Raw genomic sequence first — 15,514 nt, 5'->3', positions numbered from 1 at the left:
TTGTCCAAGATATTGGTCTGAGGCTCCCAAGAGTTTTCTTCGGGGCCGAAACCTTCCCATTTCAAAAGGTATTCAAAATTCTTGCCTCATTTACGAAGATCCAAAACCTCTTCGACCTTATATTCCAAGTCGTCTTCTGTATTGATGATGGTAGGTTCATGAGATTTGGAAGAATCTTTCAGTGTGTTATTGATGGTATCAGCAGCAATGGGTAGAGCTGCTGTGGATGTCACTGAGGAATTCAGTGGAAGTGGTGATGTTGAAGAATGTCCAAAATCCACTTCTAAGGATGACTCTCCAGTAGATGATGCTGGATGAGGGATGGTAGCATCACCAGCGGATACAGACTGGCTGGTTGCCAGAGATATCTTCTTCGGATCAATTATGTGATGTGGTTCATCAGGCACATCTTCTGAATGAAATGAGCATGACAGTGCATCTGCTCTGGTGTTTCAATCTCCCGGTTGGTACTTAAGCACAAAATCAAAACGGTTGAAGAATAGAGACCACCTGGCCTGTCTGTAATTCAAACATTGTGCATAGCGGAGATATTCAAGCTTTTTGTGATCCGTGAAGACAGTTATTTGGTGTTGAGTGCCACTCCTCAAATGCAAGCTTTATAGCTAGGAGCTCCTTATCACTGATTCCATAGTTATGTTAACAGTGAAAGCTACAAATGGAGGTGTTCACACACACTTTTATTCCTGACACCAAAAAGAGGGCAGAATATCTAGTCTTGTGAGAGGATGACTAATGTCCAATTTCTGCCACATATGTTGTACATGTACATAAGATTCAGTGTTGGCCATGAAGCAACTCTGCATGACACATACAGGACCATGTAAGCAGGAGTTAGCTAACAGTATGGTGTGTGAAGAAGGCTACAAGAGGCAATGATGAAGGTTCCAGTTATGAGCTTCTTTTTAACCCCTGGCTGTCTTCCTTACCAGCATACAGTTAGGTTTCTGTGGTATGGCCTAGGGCACATGGTCTTGCCTGCTAGATAAGTGACAAGTAGAAATGTGCTAGTGCATTCTAGCATGCAAGGTCATGTGGAGAGAAAACCTTTAACCATGTCAACCGTTAACACAAAAAGCACACAATGAAAGGAGACAAGGAAGTTTGTTTCTGAAAAAGTGACTACTTTATTAACAAACACATATAAACACTGTTAAAAATAAAGTTAATGTTTTAGCTAATTACATTATGCAAGGACAAGATAGGAAATAGCACAAAACATCATATATTTCATGACCTGCACATTCTGTGTACACCTGTATAAAAATATATTGAAATGGCATCTTGACATATACAGACTTAGTATCTTATCCTTAATGCACAATCATGATTACAACTAAAAACATAGAAAGTGGAACTGGTACTCCAATAACTACAGTACTGCTGTAATGTTAGAAGTTACAGCAGCACTACAATGTGGTGTAAACCCAAATGCCCCAGACAGTCCATGTTGAAAGAGTGTACTAAAGGGGACAGCCTCAGGGGCAAGGCAGCAGTGTTCAAGTAAAGGTCCCAGACAGTCCATGTTGAAAGTGTGTACTCAAGGGGACAGCCTAAGGAGCAAGGCATCAAAGTTCAGCATGAAGGCCCCAGACAGTCCATGTTGAAAGAGTGCACTCAAGGGGAATGCCTCAGGGGCAAGGCAGCAAAGTTCAGTATAAAGGCAGCAGGATCAAGACCAAACACTTCAGCATGAAGGCAGCAGGTCCAGAACTGGAGAGTGTAGCATGGACACAGCAGGGGAAGCAGAAAACCCATCAGCAGAATGGTTGCAGCAGGAGGCCCTGCAAAAGACCCAGCAGTTTGAGTGCAGCAGGAGGCCTAGCAGAAGAACCAGCAGCATGGAGGCAGCAGAAGGCCCAGCAGAACACCCATAAAAATGGAAGCAGCAGGAAGGCCAGCAGAAGACCCAGCAGCATGGACATTGCAGAAGGCCCAGGAGGAAAGCCAGCAGCATGGAGGTAGCAGTTGCAGGAGCTGAGATGAGACTTCAGCATCACTGAGTAGGAAATGAGACATGATGACAAGAGGCAGCAGGTGGACATTGTATGGAGAGGAATTAAAGGAGACTAGAATATGTGCAGATCATTGAGAAGGCCTTCTTAGTTAGTGTGCTGAATGAACATAGTTGAGAGTACACCATCCATTCTGTGTGCTGGCACAGCAACTCTGTTGTGAGGCCCGGCCCATCTGTCTTCTTCCATCAAGATGGCATAGAAAATCTGTTGTGAGGCTCAGCCCAGCTGTCTTCTTCCATCTAGATGGCACAGCAACTCTGTTGTGAGGCCCGGCCAGGCTTCTCCTACAAATTTTCTTCTTGGGGCTTGTACGCCAGGTACTTCTGTATATCATGACCCCGGCCATGTCGTGCCTTGCCACTTGGGGAGGCATTGTTTTGGGTGGCCTACCCTTCAGGCATGTCCCCTGAAGGGGACTGCTGCAGGATATTGACTCCACAGAGGCAATGGAGGACTCTGACGGCTGCTCTGGCATCCTTTGGAGAATTTGTGTGAGCAATTTTGTCATGTTGCTCATGGTAGCAACCAGGGTATTGATATTTTGTGTGTTTGCTACTGTATCCTGTTGCAGGATCTGGTTCTGGCAGTTTACAGACCTCCTCAAGGCCTGTAGCTCTGCAAATATGTGCTCATCTCAGCAACATGCATTGGTGCTGCATATTCTGGTGTTGGTGCTGCTGGTTCCAGTGTCAGTAACTATTGCTGCAAGATGGGCATTAGTGGGCTTGTAGGCTCCTCCTGCTGATGGCATGTGGCGGTACCTGGCGTAGTGGTGTGCTGGCTCATGGATGATATGTGTCTGTTGGCTCCCACTCCTGGCTCCCTTCCTGCATTAAATCCTCAAGGATCAGGGACACATCAAGTGTGCTTAGTGTGGCCAGGGGGGTCCAGCATGAACAATGTGTGGTGACGCTGTGGCTGCTGCTGTTCCTCCTCTTTCTCTTCACTGATTTGGGTATTACCATTCCACAAGCCCTTCCTTATGGATGTGGGTAATGCACAACTGGTCCCTGGGGCATCCTGGCTAGTCCCTGAGACTTCCCAGCTGGGCCCTGGGGCTTTCTGGCTGGGACCGACAGCTTGGAGGGCAAGAGCTGTGGAAACAAAACAGAAGACATTAGTACATATCCCAGCAAGTATCCATTTTTTATTTGGCACCAGAGGTGCACTTTGCTTCTTTGCGTGAGTGAGCATCTTATGCCAAATGATGCGTATACCCGTTGCTGCCTGCCCATTTATGGTGAGGTTAACTTATGGCTGCAGCTCATGTGGTGTCTAGATGCTCAGCCATGACCTCGAAAACTTCCAGTCCCAGCCTTTGATGAGTCACTGCTCCATCTCTGTGACAGTGATCGGACAGGGGGCCCCATTTCTGTTCAGCCATTGATACTTTGCTTGGGATGCCACCTTTGCCTTGAGCTGGGCCTTGATGTTGCGGTATCAATATACAACCTGCTCCCTGCTTCTTGACACTTCGCTGCATTAGCTGATGGACTGAGCAATGTTGCACCATAATTGGCCCTTGGCTGCCTTGGAGGTCTTTGTTGCCCAGTTGCCAAATAACATCTGATAATTTTGCAGGACCCCTGTGATGACCAGCTCATTCTCCTGCATGCTAAATTTTATGCCCCTGAGATGCTGCCATGGTGCTGACTGCCTGCCTGAAGGGGGTACCACTTCCTCTTCTGGAGAGGTGTCCTCCATTTCTTCACTCTCAGCCCCAATCTCCTCTCCTCTACCTACCTCCCTCCCTCCTGACCCTGGCCTACCAACTCCCTTCCCTCTGCCTTCTCTGTCTATCCCTATGCTGCCCTACTCCTCCCTCCAAACTCGTCTGCCTAGCCCTTTCCTCCTCATGCTCCCTCCTATCCCTTCCCTCTTGCCTCTCTATACTCCTGCCCATGTCCCTAATCCTACTCCCACCCCTCCTTCCCCTGCCACTCCTCCCCTCATTCTTTCACTCCTTCTCCTGCCTCCTCCCCCTCCTATCCTCACACCTTTTCTCTCCTCTCTCCCCTGTCATGCTCCATCCTCTCCTCAGCGCACACACACACACACACACACCTACTCACCACCTCCACTCCTCCTGCTCACCAACTCCACTTCACCACCTCCACTTCTCTTCACCACCTCCACTCCTCACCACCACCTTCACTCCTTACTGCCTCCACACAAAAATACAGACAGACAAACTGGACTAACAAACACTTTCACTCCAACAAAGATGACAAAAGACAAAGGGAAAGGGAAACAGAGGACAACAGCAAACAAGACAACACACTCAGTAATCACTCTAAATAACCTCCAATTGGTACCAACAATACCTATCTATCTCCTCTCTCCAAACTCCTGGCACACACTCAAAGAGGCACATGCAGGAAGCCTGTATTTATACAGGGAAAAAATAATGCACCCCACAATTATGCAACGTGTTATGCGATGATGCAACACAGTGTGCGAAACCGCAATGTAGCATGCATTAAAATAGCTATGCGATACAGCAAACTATCACATGTTGTTGTTGCATAGGAGGTGGTCCCTTGGGCCAAGGTGGGGTTGATGCAACCCATAGGTGAGGACCTATGGGTCCCCACTGTCAGCAGGTGGAGTGAGCTGAAGATAGAGGCCACTGGAGCTTCACCTATACCACCCCTCGTTCCCCGTGGGTTGAGCCTTTGGGTGCCAGGGCCAGCAGGACTTTGGTGGGCCTCGAGGTTGGTTAGCAAGAGATGTTGGTTCAGCCCAGAGACAGCAGATGATAGGTGGTGTAGTCCTACCCTGGACTGGGTACGGTACTGGAACTCGGGCGCCAATGGAACGGAGATTAGCTGTGGGCACTCAAGTAAAGGTAGGCTGAAGCCTAATAAGTCCACATCCAGGGAGTAGGCTAGGAGAGGCATCAATGACAGGCTCAGATCAGGGCTGGTGGCAAAGCAGAGGTTGTGGCAAGCAATGCTGAGTTCTGATCATGGAGAAGTCAATAGCTTTAGTCAATCAAGGCAATGATCTGATCACGGAGAAGTCAATAGCGTTAGACAATCAAGGCAATGGTCTGATCATGGAGAAGTCAATAGCGTTAGACAATCAAGGCAATGGTCTGATCATGGAGAAGTCAATAGCGTAGTCAGGCGCAGCAGAAGTCTGGGCCTGGAGATAGGCAGTAGCATAGTCAAGCAAAGCAAAGTCGATATTCTTATAGTCAGTCGAAAACATAAACAGGGCAGGAACGAAGAAGACAGGAACTAGGAACAACGGAGGTCAGGAACGAAGAGTAGAGAGGATTCTCTAGTAGCAACGAGTACTCAAGTAGCGAGGAGACCTGTTGCAAAGGCAATGCTATGGAGCGAGGCCTGAGCTTAAATACACTGAAGAGTTTGACGTCATCATCCGTGGCCATGGCCAGGCTACCACCGCGGGCCCTTCATAAGGATCAGTGATGCATGCATGCACTCCTAAAGAGGGGCGCGGCGCGAGTAGTGGCATCTCTCTGCAGACCATGCAGAGAGGCACGATGAGCAATGGCATCTTGAGCTGCAGCACTGGGAGCCAAGGCAGAGCCGGAGGCACCGGGGGCGACCCGAGGTCGGAGCCGGTTGCCAACCGCCACCAACGAGGAGGAACCAGTAGCTGGAGTCTGTGTAAGAAGGTGAGGAAGTTGTGCCACATGTCTGCCACAGACGGAACATGTAACAGTTGTGGTATCTCAAAAATTCCCCTAACCACGCACTATTTTTATTGCAGGCGCTATATTTTCTATATTTATAGCAAAATGATAAATCTAGGTCTAAGTTTGTAACCCTATTCTGCACTTAGGAAACCATTAAAAGCCTGCTTGAAAAGACATGTTTTTAAATATTTTCTAAATTCTTTCAAGTCAGACATGAGTCACAGCTTGTCAGGTAATGTATTCTACAAAATGGGACTTGTTACAATTGCTTTGTCCTTGACCTCCCTTAGGAGTGCCTACTGGATTGATGACACACCCAGTAGACCTGAATTTGCAGAGGGTAGGTTTCATTGCGAGGAGTATACATGAATTGTACACAGTGCTCTAAATGAAGTCTCATTAGGAATATATATAATGGCAATATCACCTCCCTTTTTCTGCTGACCATTCCTCTCACGATAAAACTAAAACCAGCAAAGGAAGCAGTGAAACAGGTATAAAAAATGATTGAGTATCTAGGGAAAACCAAATTCCTATCTCTTAGTGAAAGAATCACACCCCTTCTGCAAGAAGGAATCACAGCTCTGAAAATTGAGAGAATGATTGTGTCTCTGAGGTTAGGTAAAACTCCTTAGGAAGATGGATTATCCTCAAATTACTATAAAACTTTCTCACATATCCTTTATAATTTAGAATTTATAAAGGATAATCTTTTCTACAATCCATATTAGCCTGGATATTAGTTATTTTAATGGAATATAAGAACCCTGATATTGTGATTCATACAGACCCATCTCTCTTCTGAACTGTGACATTAAAATCCCAGCGAAAGTTTCAGCTTGTAGAATTATTCATAACCTTGGAAAAGATGACTTTTGAACACATTTGCTTAAGTGAATGCCCAGTTTGTTTAAGGAATCTTTGCGTAGGTCAGGTTTAATGGACATGGATCAAGACAATTTATCTTGGGCAAAGGAATGTGATAAGGGTGCTTCTTACCACCATTTCTATTTATGCTCTCATTGGAGTCACTGCCGAACACTGTTAGGGCCAATCTGAACATAAAGGAATTTACTGGAAAGGGGAATAAGGAACACAAAATTGTGTTGTTTTGTGAACAATGTTCTCCTCTGTGCAAACTCCTATACATCTCTTACTTAAAATAACCAAGGGGATCTCTATCTTTAGGAGTCTACCTGGATACAAAATCAATTTAGGAAATGCATTATCTGGTTAACTGAAGGACAGATATTTGTCTGGACAGCGTTACCTGGGTAAAGTTAATCACCACCTCTTTTTATCCAGGTAAATTTTGTTTGGTCAATGATTTACCCAGACATAATTTAATCAGTGGGGGATGGGGAGGTGAAGAGGGATGTGATGTGAAATGTTGATATTTGTCTAACTCCCAAAAGTAGCCAGACAAACCCTTTAAATGTAAAACCCTTTGAATCTGTTCCTCAATCATTTCTCAGATTAGCATAATTCTGTAGGACCGTGTACCTACAACACTATGTGGAAGTCAAAAGACACTTATTATCCTGTAAAATAGCACAAATATCTTAAGAAACACGATTCACACTTAGAATTCCATATATTATATACCACTGCTACATATAATCATTTCTCTGACACAATCTACTTCACATATGCATACACTTTCATTTGCATTTCATTATTCCATCTTTCCTTGCTTACAGATCACAACTAAAAATGATTACAAAAAAAAAAAAAAAAAATTAACATCGCTCAGAAATATATCATAGATATATACAAACTCATTCGAGCAGGCTTTGGGGACAGTGTGGAGTGTGGGTTGGGCCCCTCCCTTCATTATATATCCTATATCTGCTGTTGCTGGAGTGAAGAAGGACTGCTTGGCATATTCTGCTGGTCCTGCTCTTGGTGCAGTTAGCTCTGCAGTTGCAAAGGCAGTGTGCATTAGTTTGACTACAAAAGAAGAAAACAACAAAACAAGTAGCAGATAATAAGATATATATATGTGTATGTGTGTGTGTGTGCGCAAACTATTGCAAATGTTTCAAAAGAATACTTGAATACAATAAAAATAGAAATAAATAAAATTAAATTAAATAATTGACACAAAACATTTAAATCTAAAGTCCAGACAGCCATATTTTAGCATTAATGCCAAATATAGGTGAAATGTGAAATAAAAATGAACATAAATCCTATTGGGGTAATTTTATAATAGCTCACCTAAATTACAGGGTCATTTATCTCGCGCATGATAATGCCCCAACGCACACGATAAATAACGCTTCTCAAATACAAATGCAAATTCCACATTGAGTATTTCAGTGGGAGGAGTCTGGGCAGAGTTAATGGAATTGAGGGTCATTAGCATCTGATGTGATACAGCAACGCATGATTTAGCCTCTACTAGCTGCATTGTACAAATCAACTCCTCTTGTTATACTTTTCACCCATTATAATGACTACAAATATTTAGTGATGTCATTATTACTATGAATACCTCAGAATGTTTCTGTTACAACATCTTCCCAAACCTCACCTCACCTTCCAAAACCCACCCTGATTCAAAGTGCCCCTCTATAGTGGTACATATATATCAGGGATGTGTATTCGTTTATGACAAAATAGGAAATATAGACGATATTTCCTATTTTGTCGTGGTTAGGGGGGCTGACTAAATCGGAGCGGCCTCGGAGGGAACTTTCCTTCCGTGTCACCCTCCCTTCCCCTACCTAACCCACCCCCCTGCCCTACCTAATTCTCCCCCCCCCTACCTTTGTTGGGCAATTTGCACCTGCTTGAAGCAGGCATAACTTGTGCGCGCCGCCTCGCATCCCCCGGCACAGGCCGCAGTGCCGGGGGACTCGGGACCGCCCTCCTGGCCTGCCCCCGAACTGTCATCACGCCCCCAGACCCGCCCTGGACCTCCCCCTGACCATGGACACGCCCCGGACACGCCCCTTCCCGCCCCTTTTACGAAGCCCCGGGACTTACACGCGTCCCGGGGATTTGCGCGTGCTGGCGGCCTATGCAAAATAGGCGCGCCGGCGAGTGAGTGCCGTCAATGAGGGCAGTTTTCAAAGGGAATTCTGCAAAGTAGGGTTTTACCCTCAGAAATGGCATTTTAGAGATGTTCATGACCAATACATGGATAAAGTTACATGCATACATACTCTGAGCCTAGCTTTTAGAATAGTCTGTGGTATACCATTTGGGCATGTAAGAGCACCAAAATTAAGTGATTATGTCAGAGTTCCTCAAGGATCTGTACTTTGAATGGTGCTTTTTAATATATTTATAAATGATCTGGAAAGGGGAACAATGAGAGAGGTGATCAGATTTGCAGAAGGCACAAAATTATTGGAAGTAGTTAAATCACAAGTGGATTGTAATAAATTGTAGGAGGACCTTGTGAGACTGGAAGATTGGGCATTCAAATGGCAGAGGAAATTTAATGTGGACACGTGCAAGATGATGCATATAGGTAAAAATAACCAATGCTTTAATTACATGATATTAGGTTCCATATTAGGAGTTCCATCCCAGGAAAAAGATCTAGGTGTCATAGTGAATAATACATTAAAATCATTGTTTCATTCTGCAGCAGTGGTCAATAAAGCAAACAGAATGTTAGAAGTTGAAGGGAATGGTGAATATAAAGGAGACTGCAATATCAATGTTATCATTCATCTGGGGACCAATGATCTTTCTAGAAATGGTATCATTGAAGTACAAGAAGATTTCCAAAATCTAGGGAATAGGATAATAGAAACATGTTGAAAAAATGTATAACCTGTTCATGGAAAGGGAAAGGAAAGGCTATGCCAGATGGATAATTTCGATTCCTGACTCAAAACCTGGTATAAGGAAAGTGGTTTTGGAAACATTGGAGGGAGGGGTCCTGTATGGAGCAATAAAAGGTTAAATGGTAAGGATGGCCTACATTTGTTGGTGGCAGGAAAGAGGATGCTATGTGAAAAATTCAGATCATACATTATCAGGTATTTAAACTAGGGAGCAGGGGTGGCAGGAGTTGGCCAGTGAAATTGATATGTCAGCCCCAAGCAGTATAGGAAGTGAGAAGAGAAGGTACTAAAATCAATCAGTTCAAAAAAACAGAAAAGGTGACTAGGAAGAGCAGCTGGAAAGCTAGGACCACAAATGTTCATAGTCTGAGGAATAAAATCCCAGACCTGTAGGCCTTAATAGTGGAGACAATCTTGGACATTGCTGCTGTTATGGAGACGTGGCTCACTGAGTCTCATGATTGGGATATGGCCATCCCTGGCTAGAACTTGTTAAGGAAGGACAGAGAGGACAGAAAAGGGGGAAAGAGTAACTCATTATGTGAAAAGCAACTGAATTGTAAGAGATATGGAGTAAACAAATAAGCATTATGGACCCTCCTACAGAACGAAGACGGTGCATTTATTTTTAATGGTGTGAGCTACAGGCTTCCAACTCAATGGCGCCGGCAGGAAATCGCTCCCAGACCCCCGCTGGACCCCCAGGAACTTTTGGCCAGCTTGGGGGGGCCTCCTGACCCCCACAAGACTTGCCAAAAGTCCAGCGGGGGTCTGGAACGACCTCCTGCAGTCGAATCGTGTTGGTCTATGGCCGCCGCCATTTTGCGGCGGCCATTTTGCAAAATGGCGCCGGCTGAAGACAACACGATTCAATAGCAGGAGCCCGTTTCGGACCGCCGCTCTACCCAGGGTAATTTAAGGCATTTGGGGGGGGGGGTTCGGGAGGGTGGGGGATTTAATTTAAAGGGTCGGGGGTGGGTTTTAGGGGGTTTTAGTGTGCCGGTTTTCCTGCCCTCCCCCTTCCCCTGATCTACGATTTTTTGACGATAAATCAGGGGAATTGGTATTGTATCGTGGCCCTAACGGTTTTTGACGATTTAAAATATATCGGACGATATTTTAAATCGTCAAAAAACGATTCACATCCCTAATAACCAGTAAGAAAAAGGATGTGATAATCCCCCTTTACAGCTCCTTGGTAAGGCCTAACCTGGAGTACTGTGTTCAGTTCTTGAGACCATATCTCAAAAAGGATAGAGACAGAATGGAGGCAGTCCAGAGAAAGGTGACTAAAATGGTGTGAGGTCATTGCTTTTACCTTTTTCGCAATGTAAAAAGCTCAACCCATTTTGGTCACCTTTCTCTGGACTGCCTCCATTCTGTCTCTGGCAAATAAAATGAAGGATGTCATAATGCCTCTGTATCACTAAATAGTTAGATTTCATCTTGAATACTCTGTGACATTCTGGTTGCTGCATCTCAAAAAAGATATAGTTGTACTGGAGAACGTACATAGAAGGGCAACCAAAATGATAAAGAGCATGGGATGGCTCCTCTATGAGGAAAGGCTAAAGAGGTTAGGGCTGTTCAGCATGGAGAAGAGACAACTGAGGGGGGATATGATAGAGGTCTAAAAAATCCTGAAAGGACTTGAATGGGTAAATATGAAACAATTATTTACTCTTTCGAATAATACATGGACTAGGAGGCACTTCATGAAGTTAGCAAGTAGCACATTTAAAACAAATCAGAGAAAATTATTTTTTACTCAATGTACAATTAAGCATTGGAGTTTGTTGTCAGAGGATGTGGTTAAGGCAGCTAGTGTATCTGGGTTTAAAAAGGATTTGAATAAGTTCCTGGAGATGAAGTCCTTAAACTGCTATTAATCAATAGGAAATAGCCACTGTTTGTTGCCAGCATTAGTAGCATGGGATTTATTTAATGTTTTTGGTACTTGCCAGGTACTTGTGACTTGGATTGGCCACTGTTAGAGACAGGATATTGGGCTTGATGGACCCTTTGTCTGACCCAATATGGCATATCTTATGTTCTTATGTTCATCAAATTATTTATGAAGTGAAGCTAAAAGACCTAAATAATTATACCCTGGAAGAGAGGAGATGCAGGGGAGATATGATACAGGCCTTCAGATATCTGAAAAGTTTTAATGATGCACAAACTTTGAACCTTTTCTGTTGGAAAAGAAACAGTAGAATTAGGTGTCACAAAATGAATCTTCAGGGGAGATGACTCAGAACCAATGTCAGGAAATATTTCCTCATGAAGAGGGTGCTAGATGCCAATGCTCTTCTGGAGGAGGTGATGAAGACCAAAAGAGTCAAAGAATTCAAAGGGGCGTGGAGTAAACACTGTGGATCCCTAAAGACTGAAGAACCAACATGAATAAAAGGGTGCATGGGAGTAACCTACTCAGTGCAACAGTTAATACCCTTTAGCAGAAACACAGGGATTACTGTCCTCAACCAATAAGCCTTGATACTTTTGATGCAAATGCAACATCATACTCTGCTTTCATGGAGGGTGTTGCAGTCCCGGGCCGTGCCCCGGTCCCCTCCACTTACCTCGGGGGCGGCCTGGGCCGTTTTGGGACATCTTCAGGCCTCCAGGCCCTCCAGTGCGTCTCTCCCTCCTTGGGAGAGACGCCGACGGCTCGACGCGGCTGGCCCTGCCCCCTGACGTGCGCGCGCGGGGAGGAGCTCCCCTTAAAGGGGCCAGGGCAGGAAAATCCTATCTGCACCTGTGGATGATGTCAGACGCCTTCAGGGTATATGTACCCTGCATCTATTTCACTCCAGTGCCTTGCAACAAGGTTCCTGGAGTTGGTGTGTGCTTGCTGTGGTCTTGGTTGCCTTCGTCCTGCTTCTGCCTTCCCTCCGCTGTTGATTCTTCTGGCTCTGACCCCTAGACTGGCTTTGGATCGCTCTCTGGCATTGACCCCTGGACTGGCTTTGGATCGCTCTCTGGCTCCGACCCTGGACTGGCTGTGGACTGCTCTCTGGATACCGATCCCTGGACTGGCTGCGGACCACCCTTGGACTCAAACTCCTGGACTGACTTCTGGATTTCCTACGACCTGCTGGAGGCGCCAGCCATCCGGAACCACGACCTGCAGGAGGCGCTTGCTTCCGGACCACCCACATCATCAGGAAGGCGCCTAAGTCCCAGCGGCCGTGTCCCTACGGGCCCCTCCTGGGGGGACTTCGGCTTCCAGGGTGAATCTCCTAAAGTCCCAGTGGCTGGACTCCTAAGGGCTCCTCCCGGGGGAGTACCAGTCTCCAGGGCGAAGAGTCTTCTTCCTCTTCGGTCCAACACCGGCCATCCGTCCAGTGAGGATCTAGTCCTTGGTCGCAAAGGACTTCACAGTAGACCAGAGCGTCAGCCAGCACCGAGCTTCCGAACCGCCTCCTGGTTGGGACATTCGCTGTGGACCTTTACAGCACTCCATCTTCTGTTCCAACCAGCCCAAGGGTCCACGAACATAACAGAGGGTGGGATAAAAAAGGGGAATTTGATTCAGACAACAAACAATATGTGTCCCAACCTTTACGGTCTGGGATACTGGTATGCACATATAAAGGAAAACGCACAGGACTGCTTCTACAGCCAAGTCCAAAAGCAAGCAAGTCAAGCAGTATTTGCCTCAATTTTCAAGAAAGCTCCTCACCCAGTAAAATTGTTGCCAGCAGTCATTTTTTATGGGTTTGGCAATTGCTTGGTTTTTGATTATAAATATTACTATCCTCATCATAAGGCTTGTGGTAACTGCATGAACTATCTTTAAGAGAAACTTGGGGGTTACCTGCAGGGCACCGCAGATATCACCATAAGAAGCTTGCTGAGCAGAAGGACCATTTGGTCTTTTTCTTCCATTATTACTATGTTTCTATGTTACTATATATTAGGGATGTGAATCATTTTTTGACGATTTAAAACAATCGTCAGATATATTTTAAATCGTCAAAAATCGTTAAGAGTCGCGATACAATAGAAATTCCCCCGATTTATCGTGAAAAATCGTAAATCGGGGGAGGGAGAGGGCGGGGAAAACCGGCACACCAAAAAACCCCCTAAACCCACCCCGACCCTATAAAACGAATCCCTTACCTTCCCCCACCATCCCGAACCCCCCCAAAACTTTTTACGAGTACCTGGTGGTCCAGTGGCGGCGCGGGGACCGATCTCCCACTCTCGGTCCATCGGCGCCATTTTGGCTGCCACTCAAAAATGGCGCCGATGGCCCAATTAAAAAAAAACCCACCCGACCCTTTAAAAACGACCCCTTAGCTTCCCTCACCCTCCCGATCCTCCAAAAACATACCTGGTGGTCTAGTGGTGGTCCCGAGAGTGATCTCCCGTTCCCAGGACGTCAGCTGCCACTCATAAAGATGGCGCCGATGGCCCTTTGCAAACCATATGACAGGGTATCCGTGCCATTGGCCGGCCCCTGTCACTTGGTAGGAGCACTGGCTGGCTGGCGCCAATAATCCTTGGGGGTCCAGCGAGGGTCCGGGAGCGATTTCGTTGTCGGCTGCCAGTAATCAAAATGGTGCCGATAGCCTTTGCCCATACTATGTCACAGAGGCTTTCGGCGCCATTGGTCAGCTCCAGTCACATGACAGGAGCACAAGATGGTGCCGATGGCCATGTGACAGGGGCTGACCAATGGAGCCGGTAGCCCCTGTGACATGGTAGTTCAGGCTATTCGGCACCATTTTGAGCAAGCCTGGCAATAGCGCACAACTTGGGCACAAAGGATCAAATGGCACCCGGGACCTCGCTGGACCACTAGGTATGTTCGTAAGTCTTGGGGAGGGATCGGGATTGGGGGGGGGGGGAGTGTTGTATTATAGTTAATTTAAATGTTTGGGGTGGTTTGGGGCGGTTTTTAATTTAAAAAAAAAAAGTGCCCCTCTCCCCATGCAAACCCGAAAAACGAAATTTCCCCGAAATTCGGGGAAAATTTTTTTCGGGTTTCGGGGACTCCGAAACCACAACGAATTAGGAAATTTTGTGTAATTTCCTAATTCGTGCGATAAACGAACCACATCTCTAGCAATTATGGCTGCTATTATTGTGAGTGATAAAATGAGGGCTTTTCTCACATATACCTACACAGCCTGGCTGGGCCCAAAAAAAATAGCCTTTTCTTACCTATCCTGTCCTCCTAAATTTTCTATGGTGGGAGAAGTGTAGTAGTTGTAGGATTCTGGTGGTTCACTAGCCTACTTATGTGATGGAAGTGGGATTTGCACGCACATGTGCGCATACATTTCAAATAGTGTGCACATGTACACATTTTCAGCCTTTCTGATACCATGTGCACACGTATGTGCGCCTATGTAATAATGGCAGTCGCTTCTGCTAACGTGAATAATATTGGTGAATTTCTGAACAGTTTAAATTTACCCCATCTGCAAGAAGCTCAAATAAACAAGCTTGCAGCCCCCATTTCTCTTCTGGAGATACAGGAAACCATTAGGGAGTTTCTAGGAGGGAAAAGTTCATGGGCCCTGACAGAATTCACATGGAGTTTTTAAAAGAAATTTCTGCAGGAAGTTTCTCCCTTTCTTCTCCCTCTTTTTCATGGGGTTGGGGGGATGGGATTGGTTCTAGGCAACATGGCGGATGCCTCAATTTCACTTATTTATAAAAATGGGAAAGATGCCCAAGAATGTGGTTCATACTTGCCCATCTCCTTGTTAAATTCAGATAATAAAATATTGGCAAAAGTGCTACAAATGCATCTAGATTCAGAGTTGCTAATTCTGATTCACGGAGATCAAACTATTTTTGTGAGGGGAAGGATCTGCATGGCTAATACTAGAATACTTTGAAATATACTTCATATGGCTAAGAGAGGGTAGGTAAACCAGCCCTGGTAATTCCATTAGACACTGAAAAGGCCTTTAATAGACTAGGGTGGTCCTTTTTTCAGTTTTCACACATTCTGACCTGCCTGACATGCTTCTCAATTGGATATGAGC

This window comes from Rhinatrema bivittatum, chromosome 1 (assembly GCF_901001135.1).
Source record: "Rhinatrema bivittatum chromosome 1, aRhiBiv1.1, whole genome shotgun sequence".
In the NCBI taxonomy this organism is placed as follows: Eukaryota; Metazoa; Chordata; class Amphibia; order Gymnophiona; family Rhinatrematidae; genus Rhinatrema; species Rhinatrema bivittatum.
This window is presented reverse-complemented; position numbering follows the sequence as displayed.